The sequence below is a fragment of the Parasteatoda tepidariorum genome, chromosome 10 (genome assembly GCF_982258835.1).
Source record: "Parasteatoda tepidariorum strain Cologne lab strain chromosome 10, Ptep-v5.0, whole genome shotgun sequence".
Taxonomy (NCBI): Eukaryota; Metazoa; Arthropoda; class Arachnida; order Araneae; family Theridiidae; genus Parasteatoda; species Parasteatoda tepidariorum.
This window is the reverse complement of record NC_141764.1, coordinates 76665809-76685275: the sequence shown is the minus strand read 5'-3', so window position 1 is coordinate 76685275 and position 19467 is coordinate 76665809. Positions and strand designations below refer to the sequence as shown.

General features: G+C 29.8%; 1 long non-coding RNA gene across 1 annotated transcript; it reads left to right on the top strand.

Moving 5' to 3' along the window:
• Positions 1-5864: 5864 nt before the first annotated feature.
• On the top strand, positions 5865-7429 carry LOC147803034 (uncharacterized). Its single transcript, XR_015429932.1, has 2 exons — positions 5865-6264; positions 7285-7429. It is a non-coding gene; the product is annotated as an uncharacterized LOC147803034 (long non-coding RNA).
• Positions 7430-19467: the final 12038 nt, after the last annotated feature.

Genomic DNA, 19467 nt, shown 5'->3' with positions numbered 1-19467 from the left:
TTATTGCTACTTTTTTGAAATTTCTGCTGCTTTTTAGGGCATTTTTTTTTCCAAAGAAGTTTTATCTAGTTTGAATTAAAAATATTTGTGTTTTCTTTTAGTAAGTTTTAGCAAGATGCATATTATCATCCAACAATATTTGCAGAAAATATATTTTCTCGTAACAGTAATATATGCAATAACGTGATAATAACATAATGCTGCTTCATGTTTATATTTATATCACATCAAAAAATAACCCTAAACTATTACTATTTCGTTTCCTCAAAGAGGCTAAAACAATATCTATATTTTCTATCATTTTTCCCATTCATTACTTATTTACTCCTCCCCAAATGCAAAATGTCCTTTTTGCATTTTGAATTTGCATTTTAAAAAATAATTCAATTTGTAGTAAATTTGTAGTTTGATTTGAAGTTTTCTATGGGCCTATGGAAGTATTCTATTTGCCTCCAAATAAGAATTTTGAAATTTGGCTAATACCATTTATCCAATGTGTTGCATCAATAATACCAATTGATATTTGGCTGATTTACTGGCTGATAACTTGAAGTGTTTAGAGCGGGCCCGATGCATGGACTAAAAATTTTAAGACACGTGATACAATCCCATAATGGGATACCTTCAAGTGACGTAGAGTGGATATTTCGATCCTGATTGGTTGCTGAAACGTAGCATTTGTTTACTTTAACAACTGTTCTTTCCCTTCTATTTCGAGGAAGCCAAGCCCGTCGAGTATCAATTCTTTTAATCAACACATTCTATACTCTTAAGGTCTGGTTTCTTAGGACAAGCGCCTTATCTGAGCGTCAGCGGGACGTCAACGTCCCGCTGACGCCAGCCAAATACTGGTTTGTTAGCTCAAGGCCTGGTTTCTTAGAACTAGCGCCTAATATCTGGGCGTCAGCGGAAAGTTGACGAAGAGCTGACGCCAAAAAAATACTTTTTTGTTAGCTCAGCGTGAGCAGTCTGTCCAACGCAGACATTATCTCTCATTGCGCATGCGTTAATAACGTAAACAAATATTTATTTTGAATTTGTATTGATTTTGTTATTGTCGACCAGTGTTTTAGAGAACAAATAATGACTTTGTCCAAGAAAAAACACATTATAGCTGAGTTAAATGAGGAGTGCTATGTTTAATAAGAAGCTATGTTTAATGTCAAAACCAAAATCTTGGCTGATTTCAATGTGCTGTTGGATGTTGTCCGCCATTGCTTCTGTGGTTAACGTCACGTTGTAATCCAACTGCAGTTGAGTTGGACGGCAATTGTAGTTCCAGATGAGCGTTCGATGACGTATACTATCAAACTCACAAATGGACCAATCAGAGGTTAGCGCTGATTTCCAGCTGACGGCGTCCTGTCCTAAGAAACCAGGCCTTTACACAAAAATTTCAATTCTTTCACTTCACATTTCTTACTTAACACTGTTCGATACTAAATAATTGATTTCTATGCTGGTTCGTTTGTTTACAATAGAATAAAATATCATATGGACTGCATTAAAGATTTTATTATTATTGGTGCTACAATTACGCTCATGCTATAATAGCAACAACTAATTTTCAACTGATTAGGGTTACAACAAACGGTGGCGAGGATGCTGAGACAAAGATGCCAAGTTGGCGCTATATTTCTGAGATATTGAACAAACACAAAGACAGATATGAAGCCATATAAAACATAAACAAACTAACTATGCATGGAAGTTGCCCCATGTGCACAAATCAAAAATAACCCCTGTTACAATAAATACATAAACAAATAATAAATCTAAGTTATGTAAAAAACGTAGGCGAGAAAGATTTATATTTCAACAAATTCGATGTGCGATACTGTGCTGAATTTAGTTAACTTCGCGTTAATTAACCTTCTAACTTAGGTGGTGAAACTTAGCGGAAACAAGCCATTTTGCTTATAAATTATCTGGTGTGGATATCCGTGATCTTCTTCTTCTTGAAGCGCAAGCACTCAATCATCAACTCTTGTGTTTTCTCATAAGAATTTTTTTAGTAAAATAATAATTGAAATAGCATTTAGTAGTAGAAAGTTTTTTTATTTTGCTGAAAATCACAATGTTGCTCATTTTAAAGCACTCTTTAAAATATTTCAGTTAGGTTTTAGACGATGTTTCCTCTTATATCTTTTAGTATTTTGTAAAATATTAGTTACATTGTATAAAAATGAAAAAAATCTATGTTATATTTTTTACTCCACAGTTAAAAAAAGTTTTTACATAGTTTGCAAAATTTTTATCATTAACTTTTCTGATAGTTACGCAAGAATTTAAAAATTATTTTTTTATGCATTTCTTAACTATGTAAGCGAGAATTATCAATGTTTTACATAGTTCATAAAACATTTATTATGTATAACATAGTTTATAACATATTTCTTTCTGAATATTAGAAAGATGAAAATAAAATACAAGTGAGGAATATATAGCTGTTGAGAATTTATGCACTGGAATAATATATTTAAAATACCGTAAAATATACCCTCTTTTAATTTATTCAAAAAAAATATTACATGCTCTTAAGCACTTTTTGGAAATAATGTTTTTTTATTTTAAAATATGTATTTTTTACGCAGTTTGTAAAATATATATCATTTTTTACATAGTTAATGAAATATTCCTATTCGAGTTTGAGGAAGATAAAAATGATGTATGAGCAAGGAAAATGTTGAATTTTTAAATTTATGCAGTGAGATAATCAATTTTAAATAAAATTAAAATTCCTTCCCTGTGAAATTTTTTAAAAACCAGTATCACAACCACATTACATGCTTAAAATCACTTCTTTAAGATAAAAATTGGTTTAAAAATTCAAGCGATAGATTCAGCATTCATTATAAGAAAGCCTACAAGTGGAAGAAGAATATATAGATACAAGAATCAAAACGAGTCTAATTAATTCGATTTAAACTGAATATTCCGATTTTTATCATTTTGTATTGTGAAAAGAAATGAAAAAATTCACCGGAAGAGATGATGTTCACCTTTTTTGGAGTAACTTCCGCTCGCAAATTATTCGCATGGGAGAATTGTTAGATTTATCGATTTGAAAATTTCCAATATCTTATCGTGCATCAATTGAGAAAAGAATAAAAGATCGTTTTCTTTTGTTTTACAACAGGAAATCTTCAAATAAAGAAACCGTTTTGTATGCAATTGAAAATACTTTAAACATGTAATTTTATATACCAGCAATACAATTAAAATTTCAATGAATCGGAAGTTCTTCTGTTAGAGTTCGATGAAATGATAGAAAAAATAACAGAATACCTGTCAACTTTTACGCATTTGGAGTAAAATTTTATTTTTATATTTAAAGTGGTAGTAAGTATATGATTTTGATCACCACTATTCTTAAAAAATTTAAACATATATATAAATATGCGTTACAATTATAATTGTTAGCTTGAGCTTTCTCAAATACAACGCAATTTTTCTGCTTAAAAATGAAATTTTAATTCCATTTTCGTACCACTGGGAAAAATCATAATGGAAGGTATTAAAAGTTGGCAGATATGTAATAGTTGCAGAAATTAAACTACCATTTTTTTTTCATTATGACACTTTTGCACATTGTGCAAAATGAAAAAAAGAAACGCCCTGAATAACTTTTTATATAATGCTCAGATCTTAACTCTCTAAAATTCATTCTTAGTGGTTTAAAGGGGTGACCTCAAATATGCTAATTAATTTGCGGAGACAATATTTTAAGTTATGAATATCAGACACAAAAACGTACTTTCTCTAAATAAACATACTTTTTTCGATGGCTCAGGATTTGTAACCCCAAAATATAGAGGCCAATCGTGGTTTAGGAAATATGGTCTCAATAGTTTGGTCAGAAAAGCGGTCCAAAGTTTGCACCCTCAATATTAGTTTCATATTTTGTGTATTTCGCTAAATCTGATGAATTTTTCAACCGAATTAAAAAGTTATTGCACACAATTATAAAACTTGTTCATCCAAAGATAATTCCTTTTAGTAGGTATTTATTTTTTTATAATTTTATTTAAAATCAGTGGAGAAAATATTGAATTATTAGGTATGCAAATTTTGAAGATAACAATTTTGAACAACAGAAAAAACAAAATTTGAGAGAATAGTCCCTGAGAAACAATATTTTGAAAAAGCCGTATTCGATTTCTCGGGGACTATTTGACGGATTTCGCTAAAATTTTGTACTTTGAAATGTAAAATGATATTCTTTAAAGTGGGAAAAATTGTATACCTTATTGTTCAAAATTTTTTCGACTAATATTAAATTTTTAAAAAAATGATAATATTTGCTGAAAGTTATTCTTTGTATGGAATTGTCTTCAAATAAACGAAATTTATAATTGTGCTCAAAAATTTTTTCAATTTGATAATAGAGCTCCCGAGATATATCAAAATAAGCAAACAACAAAATTAACATTACGGGGTCGAATCTTTCGACAGCCGACTTCGACTTCGATCAAACAATTGGGACCCAGATTGCGGCTACCCCTATATTTTGGAGGTCAAAAATTCGAATCCATTGGATTTCATAACTTAAAATATCATTTCAACTAACTAATTATCATATTTGAAGTCTCCCCCTTGAACCATTATGATTAAGTCCTAGAACGAGAAAATCCGATCATTAGATCACATGCTATTCCGCACCCGGCTTGCACTGACCATAGTGCTGACGTAATATATCCTCAGTAGTAGGCGGATCATGGCTTTGAGTTCCTTTGCTGTCATGCTAATCGTGAGAGGTTTTCGTGGTTTTCTTTTCGAAGTTGAGCAAATTTGGGTTAGTTCCATCAAAAAGTCCTCCACGAAGGCAAATGTCACCTTATAATTGAGCCGCTCAGAAGCCAATGCGGTTAAGTCCATTTTTTGATATTTTCTGATTTTTGGAAATTTTGATGAAATAAATAATAATCTTCTAAGTTATTAAAGGATTAACTCGTTGGTTACTTTTTTCTAGGTTAGACAGCCCTTTTTTTAATAGCTTCTGAATATATTGTACAATAATTTCAGAAGCCATTGTGAATAAGTCCACTTTTTATATGTATTTTTTTACATAAATTTCTTATCTTTTTCAGCTGCCAAAAGGTATAAGTCCTAAAATTTTCAAGATGCTGTCATTATTTCAATAAATACTTACGTTTTTATTTAGACATCCTGTACATATCTTGTTTTTTTGCAGAGTTTACACCTCGAAAAAAGACTTTATACACTTTTCTAATTAAATTATTAAACCAAGAATTTTAAAAACTAATGTATCAGAAAACATTAATTTTCTCAATTTCTGTGTTTTGGACTTAACCGCATTGGCTTCTGAGCGACTCAATTGATCATGGAATTCCCTTGTCTCCTCTATCAGGTTCAAAATTACAAGGCTACGGAGTTAAACATTGGTAGTCGTAGAATCAAAATTGGGTCGGCTGTTCAACGACGGTTATAAAATATAATATTTAAAAAAAAAATTGTATTTCAAGAAAAGTAAATTGTTAGTTTCATTGCAAAATTAGTTCAATGATGTAAAATAGTAACTGTTTTATAAAATAAGTTCAATAATAAACAATTTATAGTAGTATTATTGTCAAGTTAGTCAATAGTATATAAACAGTGATATTCAAAAATAGAAGAATTTTCATATTTCATTGATAAATCCCGCACTAGTGAACTGATTTAATACAAATTTTTTAGTAAGTTGATGTAAATATTATTATTACATATTATATTTAATTATATTGTATCAAGTGTCATCATATTATATTTTATTATATCTAGTAGGTTGATATATATAAAAGCAAAATAACGATTCTACAGCTATAATTTCACCCGTACCCGTACGTAGCAAACATCTATAATGGCTATATCACACGAGAGAAAATAAGTGCAACTGCAAGTGTAAGTGCTACTGTAAGTGAAATTTCTTTAAAAATATCCTCGTGTGATATAGAAATCACGGTTGCACGAAATATCTGCAACCGTTCAGGCAATTTCTTTCATGAACCAATCAGATCGTTTGCTTTTTATGACGTTTCAATTTTATGTGATGACATATACAAATGTAAATAAAAATGGCGGCGACGTTAGGAAGAGGATGATCGGATGAAATTTTTTTATAGATGAGACGGAACAAGTTTTTAGTTTAATAATAACATTTCCTTTAAAATGAAAGCATTAAAAATACTTCCGCACTATGAGATGACCATCTCAATGCAGTTGATGTACTACCATAACAGGAACCTGCACACGATTTTAGTATCGGTGAGTATAGTACATTATTTTTGAGATAAATTTTCTTTTAAAATATTTATTTATTTTAAGCTAATAAAATTAAAACTTATTATAATTTGTTCCGATCGAAGTATTAATTACTTTAAATAGAAATAATTTCTATTTCTATATATGTAAAGAATTATACTGCGAAAAGCTTTACTTTGAAATATTCGCCAAGCAACTCGCCAAACTTTGTTACATTATTATAACATAAAATATAATAATGATTATATTTCTTTATTTTTAAATTTTAATCTTTATTTCTGTTGATTGTAAAAGCATGTGTCCGATTATTTGAAAATTTTTTATTATTATAATTATTAGTGAAATAATTATTTTATTCTTCCCTAAGAATTCTTTTAATTTTTGAAAATCTCATTTTAAAACAAGTTAGAAAATATGTGTGGTAAATATTTACCTTGTTTCTCACAAAATTACCCCATTTTCCAGTAATTATTGAAAAGTATTACAAGAAAGGTAGTATATTATATATAAAAAGTAATTATTAAAAATGCAAATTCCTAATCTCCTTGTCTGTTTCTACATTCATCACCTCTATTTTTTTTTTTTTTTTGTGTATGATGATTTGCATAATATTTTGTTTATAATTAAAGTTAACTAATGATACTTTACTTTTTATTTATACTTCACATTTATCTTTTAATACTTAGCTTTTCTATAATGACAGTAAGTATGTAAGTGTACCTTACTAATTTTTCAATATACTTACATTTTTATGAGTCTTCGTTTATAAATACAATTTATTTTTCTTGAAACAAGTTTCAATCCAAACATAAGAACTACAAAACCAAACACACCTGCCATCTTTCATTAGTGTATAGAATAATCTTAGAACTATAATCAAAATATCTGTCAAACTTAAAAATAAGTTTAAAAGGGATACCTAAGGACTTAAATGATTTCAAATTAATGGCATTTAATCTTCCTTATTCTAATAATGTGTTGGTAAAATTTTATCATGAAAGTGATTTCTTTCTTTTATTTCAGATATTTCGTATAATCCTGTAAGGTTTGTCTGGTAAAGAAGGAAAGAGATGTAATACTGTTTTTATGGAAGAAATTAAAAAATAAGAAATGAAAATGAATAATGTTCTAAATGTTTCACTTGACAATAAATGTTTTATTTTTTAAATTGATTCTTGTATTATTTAAAATGCAAAACAAAACACGTAAAAGGCTATAACAAAATAATATGATACATAAAAAGTATGTTTTTAATAAAATATTGTTTTTTTCTTAGTTATTAATAAATTTTAATCTATATACTGTATATTACAATAAATTTGTCCTAAAATAAATCCTATAATTTTTAATTAAATTATCTTATACCAATAATGAATGTTCTAAATTTTACAATAATAAAATGTAAGTATGACATTGAAAATCCTCTTATATTTAAAAAGCAATTTTACTAAGAAATTGGAAAAAATAATTTTCATAAAAGTGATATTCCTGATATGCAATGTGTAAATGAATAAAATTGATGATCCCTTCATGTAATGTAAATTAATTTGATGAAAATAAAATTCTGTGACATTGTAGTATAGACAAGTCTGACATTATTTATTATGTATTTTTTAGACTCAATTAAAAAAATAGAATTGATTTGATAGATCTAATAGTTTTGATGTTATAAATATTTTATGAGTGAAAGGTAATTCAAAAATTTTATATTTCATACATTAAACCACCATTTCTTCCAAAGAATTATTTCAAAGGACGATGTTTTTGAATTAAGCTTAAAAAATTAAATTTGAAGAAATGCCTTACTTGATTAGATAGCAATGTCAGTTGCATAAAGTGGTATAAGTCATAAAATTGTCCTTTCTACACATGAAACTTTTTATAAATTTTCGAATTGTTAAACTATTAAATCAGACAGCTTGTTTTTATTGACATTCGATTTAGTGTTTACATAGATAATGATACCGCACTTGCCTAGCTAGCATATTGGATAGTAAATATATATAAATAAACTATGCTTTTACAGTGTGCGGAGCCAAATCTTTCAATAAAAAATAAGCAACTTTTAAGAACATTTTAGGCACTCAAAAAATATTTTAAAGCACTAGGTAAATTGACAAAATGCAAAATAATTCTCAGACTTTACATGATCATGATAAAATAACTAGAATTTGACAAAGAACTGTTTTCTTGATTATATTAGCCATTAAAAAAATGATCAAGAGATTTTTCGGTTCGATTTCAGAGGGTGGAAAATAAAAACTGAAATTGAGAATATCTTGTAAAATGCAGCATGAGAGAGCAAGAATCTCACCGAACCCAGCTCACTAGACGCACATGCGGACTCGCAAGTATTTCACCAAACCTGTAAAATGATTGGCGCTTTCATACGCTATGGACTGACGGTACGCTGAAATTGATCATGGTTGAATGAATTCTGTTGTTGTTGTTAATTTACGTCGCACTAGAGCTGCACAATGGGCTATAGGCGACGGTCTGGGAAACATCCCGGAGGATGATCCGAAGACATGCCATCACAATTTTGATCCTCTGCGGAGAGGATGGCACCCCCGCCTCGGTAGCCCGACGACCTGCGAGCGAAGTTGAGCACTTTGCGGTAGCACAGTTTAACGAGGACCAATACCGCACACCCTCAGTCCCTACGCAGACTGATCCAAGTGATCACCCACCCGCACACTGACCATAGCCAGTGATGCTTGACTTCGGTGATCTGCTGGGAACCGTGTCTTAACGATCAGTTCACTGCGGGACGAATGAATTCTGAAAACGTGAAATAGAAAAATGTGAAAAGTACGTTTTTACATAATCTGTGGCAAAAATCGACATTCCCTTTCATAAATCTCATTTTCGAAAAAGGAAAATAAGCACTTTTTAAAAACACTTATTAAGAAAAGCACCTTTAAGGGCCTTTAAAAAATGAAAATTGAAAATAAGCACCTTTAAGCACTTTTTAAAAACGGTACGCACCATGTTTTATACCTTAGTCACTCAAATCAAGATTTAAAAAAATCGTCAAAATTCTAGATAGTATTTAAGTCCATCCCCCTTTCACCCCCTTATCCTTTTAGGGACACAACATGAAATTCATTGATATCTTAATATCATTTTATATTATGAGACAGAAATCATAATCCTTTTTATACTATGCTACTTCACTTAAAAAGCACTTTTTAAAAATACTACGCACCATGTTTTATACATTAGTCACTCAAATCAACGTAAAAAAATCGTCAAAATTCTAGATAGTATTTAAGTCTATCCCCCTTTCACCCCCTTATCTTTTTAGGGACGTAGCGTGAAATTCAATGATATCTTAATATCATCTCATATTATGAGGTAGAAATCATAATCCTTTTTATACTATGCTACTTCCCTAATGGGGAAATAAAGTTTTCAGAATTTTAATTTGCTGCTGAAAAAAAGACTTAACACAAATACAAATGTAAAAAATTAAATCAAAATCAATCAATATTCTACAGCGTCTTTACGAACATCGTTGAGAAACTATGATATAATAGAATCATATGATAAAATTAAATATGAGCCAAAAGTAAAGATAAATAACAAAATATGGTAACCCAATTACCTGCAACCGTTCAGGCAATTAAGCAACCCTATCGGCAACTCCGAACGGAGGAATTGCGCTTAGAGTTTCACTTACACTTGCAGTTACACTTACGGTTGCACTTATTTTTCTCTCGTGTGATAGAGGCATTAGTCCAGAGGTAAGAAATAGGGGTTTCAGAATAGAATAGGCTAACAAGGTGTTTAGTTAATTTGCAATCATATACCAGCTTTGCTCTGTGATTTTGTGTAAGGAATAAGGTAACTTAGTTATTCGTGTGGAAATGAGTCTCACTCATTTGCCAACGCTATTTTGAGACTCTGGGTAGTTGCGAGTTGCAATTGCATATTTTGGAATATTCCAGACATGCTTATATGATTGAGGTTAAGAGATCTAGCTAGCCAATCCATACACCGAATATCTTTATAGCAGTATGAGTATTAAGATAAAGCCTCTGCGCCATAACGTTGCTTTTTTAAGGGTGCAGTTAACCCTAACTTCATTTTAATGGATAACAAAGTACCGCATCCGTAATATTGTCAAAATAGTTCAATAATGTAAAATCTTTTGTATTATTGTCAATATAAACAAATGATAATAATTGTTCTATAGTATTGTTGGTAACTAACTGCAATAATATGTAATGCATAGATTTACTCTAAATAATAGTAAAATTATTCAGTTTGTTTCATAATGTTATGTGGATCGCACCAGATACAGACGGACTAAACCAACTCATCCTAGAAGAGAGAAGGCCTCATCACGGATCAATTTAGTAGTCCAACGTAATGAACATAAACTAGCAGTGGAGGAAGTTGTGAAAGATGTCACTACGATCGAGCTACTGAGGTGCGCAATGTGGGAAAATACGAAAAATGCGATTGTTAAGAGACTCTACCAGAAAGTGCAATATTCTGTTATTCTCTACTTAAAACTACTACTTAACTAAAATAAAAATTATTCTGTCTCCATTCTTACGTAAAACAAGAAACATAAGAATTTATTTTAACGCAAAAAATTTTGTTCAATATCACAATAGCAACCGACGATACAAACTCTAACTTACAGCTTACATGTACTAAAATAAACAAATAAATTAAAATAAATAAATAAATTGCAAGAATCTTCGGCACGTTTATAAATAAACGAAAATGATAAGCAAAGAAGTTTTCGAACTGCAACTGGGTCGTCTTTAAAAACGAAGGGTGAAAATGTGAGATCGTGACACTAGAATACAGAGATAACATTGAACACGATGTCAACAATCGCAACCTTCAAGCTAAAAAAGCTGGAACTTGTTATTTTCGTTGATGGGGTAATGAATGATATCTTTAGAAACAATTGGTGACTCTTATCACTTCTTGTATGTACAATATTGTGATCCAAGGTAAATTACATTGCCATTTTTTTACCATTTATTTTTATCAAAAAATAAAAAAAAGTTCATTTTAGCAATTCGTTTGTAATTATGTGGACACAAAAATCAACCTTTACTATTTTACAATTTTCAGCATTTATTGAAATTATTCACTTGTTTTAAAGCCTTTGAGAGCAAGAATTTGTATTCTTTTAATATATGAGTAACTCAAATGCTGATATTCTAATTACATTTTAAGCGATTGATATGGAGATCAGAAAAATTTTATAAATTTTAATGAAATGTGATGAGATTTTTCAAACAAGGGCTAGATGTATCATTCATCTTATATTAAATTGGTAACTCATATACATAATGATATTGTTTTTTTGATTAAGGAAAGAAAAAACAATCATTTCAATGCTTCTAGGTAGAATTAATATAAGGGACTTACATCTTCATATCTTACATCTTCATCTATTAGACTGTGAAAAGATTTTTTTTTCTGTTGCATGAAATTTTTTAACGGATCTTGGGTAACTTCACGTCGCTGATTTCAAATCTGCAATTGATATCTCTTTTCAATTTTTTTTTCCATTTTTTTGTCGAATTGTGGAAAGTTTAAAAATGTTGTATGCAACATATAGGAGGTCACCTAAATGTTGCGACAAACTTCAAAGGGAGTTAAAGCATAATGTGGAGATTAAAATTGCATAGCCTCCCGTGCTCAGAAATACCGTCATATGCCTCTAGGGACGCTTCCCTATTATAAATTGTTTCTTCGTGTGGATCCGAGCAGGTGATAAAAAGGAAGTGTCCGTAGTCACGAACGTCACGGCATTTCCGAACTTGGGCTCCAATGTAGTTTTGATCCTGTTGATATGCCATAACTCCCCTAGAAGTTTGTCAAACATTTGTTACCCATTGTTAAAGAGTAGGGGAGAGTGGTGTCAATTGTAACAGGGTACGATTGTAACAGAGCTAAAATTTCGAGTGTCGGGTCCTAGATTTAGTTCCTAGGTGGCGCACAAGGTGTATTTAATAAATCTACATGTACAGTCCGCAAAAAAAAAGATATCACCCTGAATAACTTTCGTTCTAATGATCGGATTTTCACGAACTAAGTGTTAATCTTTATGGTTCCTGGGGGTGATCTCAAATATGCTAATTAATTAGTGCTAACTATTAATTAAGTTACGAAATCAGACACAAAAACGTACTTTCTCTGAATAAACATATATTTTTTCTTACATATTTGGATTCTTAACCTTCAAAATATAGGGAGTAGCCGCAATCTGGGAAATATGGTCCCCATAGTTTGGTCAGGAGAGCGATCCAAAGTTCGTACCCCTTAATGTTAATTTCACTTTTTACGTTTTTAGTCATATTTTAAAAACTAATAAAGCAATTCGAAGAAAATTTCACCCAGTCATAAAACTCATTTACCCAAAGATAATTTCACGAAAAAAATAATTTTTAATAATTGTTAGTTATTTTTTATTATTTAATTAAATTAAGGATGAAAAATTTTTGAATTATAAGGTATGAATTTTTTTATACCATATTAATCTACATATTTTTCAATTGAAAAATCTAAAGTTTCAACTGTTTTTATTTATTAGAAGCTGAGAAAAATTAAAATTAATTATTTTTAAAAAAATAATCGCCAAATTATTTTTAAAAAAATAATTTGGCGACAATAAAGAAATGATTAAATGGGGCGAATAATATTAAAATGTGATAAACTTGCGAGGAACTTGACTTCGCGCGCTTAGCATAAAATTTCATTCATATTTTTTTCGCTAATAATCGTTTGCTTATCTTTTCATTTTTATTTTTTTAAGCTATAAAATACGATGTTTCTTTTTTAGTGGTCTAAAATTCTATTTGCAATTTAGTAAAGAAATTTGAATAAAACATTTTGCTGAATAAAATACATTTTATTCAGAGAATGTGGAGTTTTATAAAAGCACGCTTCTGATAGAATATGATTATACAACAGATTGTGCTTATTTAATGTGATTATTTTTTATTTTTTAGTTTTTTTTTCTCTAACTGATAAAATTTCAATAATATACATACGAATGAATAAATTTGGAATAAAATATTCATCAGTTTCTTGAATATATATTTTATAAATATTAATAAAAATACGTAGTCAACATTTTTAAGCATCTCTCACAACATCGCAAATTTCTCAAAATCTTATAGGGTAAACTAACCAGTGAAGGAATACTTAAGCTTAGCTTGTCTTTAAAAAAAAATCATAAAATTTTCAAAATTTGTAATTTTAGCTAAATGACGTATTTGTTATTAAATGCATGTCGACATATTTGTTATTAAATGCAAATTATGTAAAAAAAATTTAGATAACTTACATAATATTGTTTTAAGCTTTTGGTGGTTTAAATAATAAGTAGTAAGATAACCAAGTGAAGGAACAGTTCTTAAATTGAATAAACACTAAATTTTCCAGTGAATGAACACTTAATTTTGAGAATGTTTGATGCTCGTTAGGAATCCTTAGGCCACACAGATATCTGTCGCCCTGTAGATGCCTGAACTGACGGATGTTAACACAGGCGGGCATTAGGAAAAAAAAATCTTTTAAGTTTTCGTTTTTTAAGTTTTATATATATATATTTATATATATATATATATATATATATATATATATATATATATATATATATATATATATATATATATATATATATATATATATATATATATATATATATATATATATATATATATATATATATATATATATATATATATATATATATATATATATATATATAAGAAAACAAAAATAATCATAGTATTTGGTGGTAAATGTAGCTTATCGTAATTGAAGAATATGCTGTGCGACATTTTATGGTGAATTTGCGAACGTAAGTTTCAGAATGTATCGAAACATGGGGATGCTATTTGCTAATCATCTTTATCCAAAGAAAACCATGTAACGTAAATATCTAGCAAAATGAAACAATTTTTTAAACAATGAATCATACAATATGCAACATATTATTTCTATATCTTATTCTTAAACATAACATATTTCAATGTTTTTAAAATGCCACTAAACATTCAGCAATTCATTGAGTTATAGAAAAAAGAAATATCGTAAATTATAGAAAACCTTGTGAATGTGCATTAGAATTACTATACAATCTACATTTTATTTTTCAAGCACTTTTTTTCTCTTCAAACTTTCATGCCTAGAAGACTCGATTAAAGCTGTAAAAATCATGATCCCTAAAACTTTGTATATAGCTATTATAAGTTATGTTAATTTGATTTTAGTATGAAATCCTCGAATAAACATAGCAAAAATAGCATAATCTAAATAATATCAGATAAAAAGTTCATGTATTTAAATTCTAAAAACTTATAAATCAACTCAAACTTATAAATTACTTCAAATTTTCTTTTCAAAGGAGATTAAAATAATTTTTTTTTTTTTTTTTTTGTTTTTTGGACATAAATGAACTTAAAAATTGTCTATTGCCTAGAAACTTCGAGATGTTTTCTATTAACTATTAATTAAACCTCTCAGAGCAATCACAAAACATTATTTCAACTTTTTTACAGTCAGAAATTGGTTGCCTAGCAACCTAGTAAAATTAAGCGTTTCTCTTTTGAATCAGTCAATGGGCTATCTTAAAATATTTATTTGCGCAGGCGACTTTTTTTGGCGGTTTTCTGGATTATCACCAAATATATAAACCTTTATTGCAACCCAATTTACGATCTAATTGTTTTAAAATTTTGTCTACCCCCCCCCCTAATTCAAGTGTCTAGATTCCAAATATGTAAAAAAAAATATATGTTTATTCAGAGAAAGTACGTTTTTGTGTCTGATTTCGTAACTTAATTAATAGTTAGCACTAATTAATTAGCATATTTGAGGTCACCCCCAGGAACCATTAAGATTGACACTTAGTTCGTGAAAATCGGATCATTAGATCGAAAGTTATTCAGGGTAATATCTTTTTTTTTTTGCGGTCTGTACACCCCTGCTGGCAACCATTTTTATGTACTTTTGAAAGAGTTACATCACAAAACATATTTTCAAGCTACGTAAGTACTTTTTTTGGTATTAGATTGTTATATTGTAACAAAGTAATTTTGCTTAAACAAATAAAAATTATTAACCGAATATGTAAGTGGACACCTTAATTAACATTTCAATAAAACAGAATTAGTTTTGTTAATTAACTAGCAATGTTTTTAACAAATGAAGCTGAAATGGCGTCTTGGAGACGATTGTAACAATAAGTAAAGGGACGATTGTAACAGCTGAAAATAAATAATTTTATGATTACAAACCATTACTTAACTCTTTAAGAACCACCAATTGTTTCCTATATCATTCATATTATGTTGCATGTGCATTATTTTATTTGTCACCTTTCACAGCATAAGTTAAAATTTTTAACCCCTTAAAGTTAAAAGTTTAACCCTTCAGGTCTCTGCTCATTATTATTTTTACTCCTGAAATATCACTACTATTTTGATCAATAAAAAAATATATCACAACTATGATAATATGTATAATTAACTAGGCTTTAGTTGAATTTATGAACTGTTACAATTGACCCCGCAAGTGGGGACAATTGTAACAAGTGCACGACTGTGAATAATTGTTAATAACTAATATAATAACATTTAAAATAAGGTATTTTTTTTCTAGTAGAGGATAGTCTACTTTACTCGTCTGTCAATTAATACTAATAATATATTGGATTTTTTGTTAGTTAAAAATAGTTAAGTAAAAAATGTTACAATTGACCCCACTCTCCCCTACTTGTTATAGGGTATACAGTTTCTTTTACTGTATTATTTTTACATTTTAATCGAAGCATAATATTTTCTACATTTTCTTAGCTGAAAACTAATTTCCTGGGACAAGCACTACATGTGGTAGTGGCTCAAAGGTAGAGCGCTCGCCTCCCAATGTGACCCCGGTTCGAATCCGATCTAGGACTGGTTGATACGAGTTCCTCACCCTGCTCTCACAGACCCCAGTAATTCCTTAAAATGTCCTCAGTGGTAAACGGTTCATGACTAAGAGCTCCCTTGCCATCGGTCTAACCGTGAGATGTTTCCGTGGTATTCCTCTACATGTAACGCAAATGCGGGTTAGTTTCATCGAAAGAGTCCTAAACGAAGGAAAATTTTTCCAATACTAGATCCAGGAGTTCCCTTGTCTTCTGGATCAGATTCAAACTAACCAGGCGACGGAGTTGAACGTTGGTAGTAGTAAACTCAAAATTAGGGCGATAGTTCAACAACGATGATAAAATAAAATAAAAATGTAATAATAAAAAAATGGTAGTCACGATTAGTTACAGTTTGGCAATAGTTTGGAATAATTTAAAGAGTGGTGATAACTGATTTATGAAATTGTTATAAATTTTATAGGCTTAAATTTAACGTCGATATTTGAAATTCAGTTGGTCATTAGTAACATAAATATATAATTTAAAAATATTTTTTAAAGATAATAATTAGTTCAAACGTTCTGTTTCTAAGTTCTTTTTCTATCTTTTCTGGAATGTAGTTTCCCTGAATTTTTTCTACCGGAGGGACAAAATTAAAATTATTTCTTATCTTCGTCAGTTTCTTATCTTCGTTAGTTTCTTATCTTCGTCTATTTTCTTTACGACTTTCTTACGTCTATTTTCTTTACGACTAGTTTTCTTATCTTCGTACAGAGAAAAGATAAGAAAATGTCGTAATACAAATTTTCTGTAATACAAAAAAGTTTATTTACTGCAACAATATATATTCAAGTTCATTGTTTTACCTTTGTCTCTCTGATTAATACAGATCTTTTAGAATTGAGAAGTTTTATTCGCGTTTGTTGACCTTACGAGCAGGCTAAACGCGCGCGTTAGTTATCTGATAGCATTGTGTTTTAGTTGAATGATCAGATGATTGTTGCCGCTGTTTATATATTTCAAGCAACAATTTTAACATAGGTCAGATGTGGGTGAATATCCACTCGCTAAAGACTTTTTTGTGAACAACTATGGCATGTGCAATCTTCATGCTTATCAATATCTAACTTATTTCGCTTATTATACTGTATTAGTGGAATCTCGGTTTTACTTTGTTTGTCTCATAGACTAACCCGCTTACTACGTCCTTTTCTGCTAGTCCGTGCAAATTGCCTATTCCGGTGTAAATTGCCTATTAAACTATCCTTTATTTTATGTAACCCTTTTCAAGAAAATCCTTGTTTATGCGTTTTTCTAACTGATCAAAATTTTAATTTCTCTACAAAGCTGGCACAAACTATTTCAAAGTTTTTTTAAAATTTTTTTAAGAGAATAAAAAAGAGTTTATTAGCTGATTGAAACTGATCTGACAATCTTTCTACTCCATCTTATTTTTTCTTTTGTCTATGAGTGGATATGTCCCTTTTATTTGAAGGGAGTGAGATGGGCAAAGCACAGGAACAGTGGTTAAAAGAACTATGAGGGCTTAAATTTGTATTTTATTTTATAACTGTCGTTGAACAGCTGACCCAATTTTGAGTTTACGACAATCAATGTTCAACTCCGTAACCTTGTAATTTCGAACCTAATTCAAAAAACAAAGGAACTCAGGGATCAAGCATTGGGAGAAATTCGCTTTTGTGGATGTTTTTTGATTGAACGAAACCACATTTGCGTTACATGGAGAGGAAAACCACGAAAACCTTCCACGGTTAGCCTGATGGCATGGGGACTCTAACTTATGTTCCACCTACCACCGAGGATAGCTTTACGTCAGCACTGTGATAGGTGCGAGCTGGGTGCGGAATTCGTATAAACCAGCCGTGGCTGGATTCGAACCCGGTTCACCTCTTTGAGAGATGAATGCTCTATCCCCTGAGCCACCACGGCTCGTGGGGGCTGATATTGTATAATTTGCTATGGGAATTTTTTCCAGCAAACTTCAACCTTTGAGTCGTAGAACAATACAATCATTCAAAGAAAGTGTGGCGGCGTTGCTATATTGTATACATCCTTTGGATAAAGCAAACTGAAGTTGTCCTGTCTTTTTCTAGTATAAATCGGTGAATTTTTTCTTTTTTTCTTTCAGTTGATAGATAAACACGCTGGTCTCGTATTTTGTTAAGTTTGATATGTTTTATCAAGAGAAGTTTCATTCATGTTAAACTAGAAACATTTACAGAAACATAAACGTTACATTAAACAACTGATTTGGTTCTTTTTCTTAATTTAATTCATTTCCTTTTCTTAATTCAAGTGACCTGCAAGATGTTTCTAAAGCAAAAATAAATGTCCTGAAAGCTCTGAGTTTAATTTCTACAGCGTTTTACAGTGTCAGCTTAAATGTTTTGCAGATGGGTTTAATAAAACAGACTTCTTTGTATCCAATTTAAGTTTTCCCGTTTCTTGCGTTTCGAATCGCTCGTCCGTCGAAAAACGGAAAATCAGTGTTCCGCTGTTATTTATTTTACATCACTGTGTTTTCTAGTTTTATATTTTATACTTCATCGGTATTATGTTTGGTTAGATTTACTGTTTTTTATGATAATGAATGCAATAACTTTAAAAAGTGCGGCCCTAAGTTAACCTTTGCTCCCACAATGTGACATCTAAGTGCTCACTTGGTAAATATAGACCGAGAAGAACATTAACATCAGTCAGAATTATTCAGAATGATTTTAAAGCTGTAATGTTTGTTTTTTAATTTTCTATTTTCTTTTCATCGCTGCAGCCCATTGTGGGCCTTGCGGAACGATGTTATTCTCAACTTTCTTGTTCTTAGCCTTAGATTTCCAGTTGGCAATTATCATTATGGTTTCATCTTTTGTTACATCATCGTTTAACCATTTCTTCTTGGGTCTTTCTTTAGGTCTTGAGTTCATCGCCATCGATTTTTTACTTTACTCAAAAATGAAAATTAAAGAACAAGCTTTTCTTGATCTAAAAAAGAAAGAACACAATTTTCTTACTTTTCTTAAAAATGAACAGAATTTTATTGGTTTTTCTTAAAAATGAAAATTAAAGAAAAGAATTTTCCAAACTTCTTAAAAATAAAAATCGAAGAGCAGAATTTTCTTGACTTTCCTTTAAAAAAAAATTAAAGAACAAAATATTTCTTGTTCTTTTAAAAAAAAAAAAAAAAAAAAAAAAAAAAAAAAAAAAAAAAAAAAAACGAAAGAAAGAAAAAGAAATGAAGTTTAAAGAACAGAATTTTTGAAAAATTGAAAATTTAAAGACAGAATTTTCTTTGCACG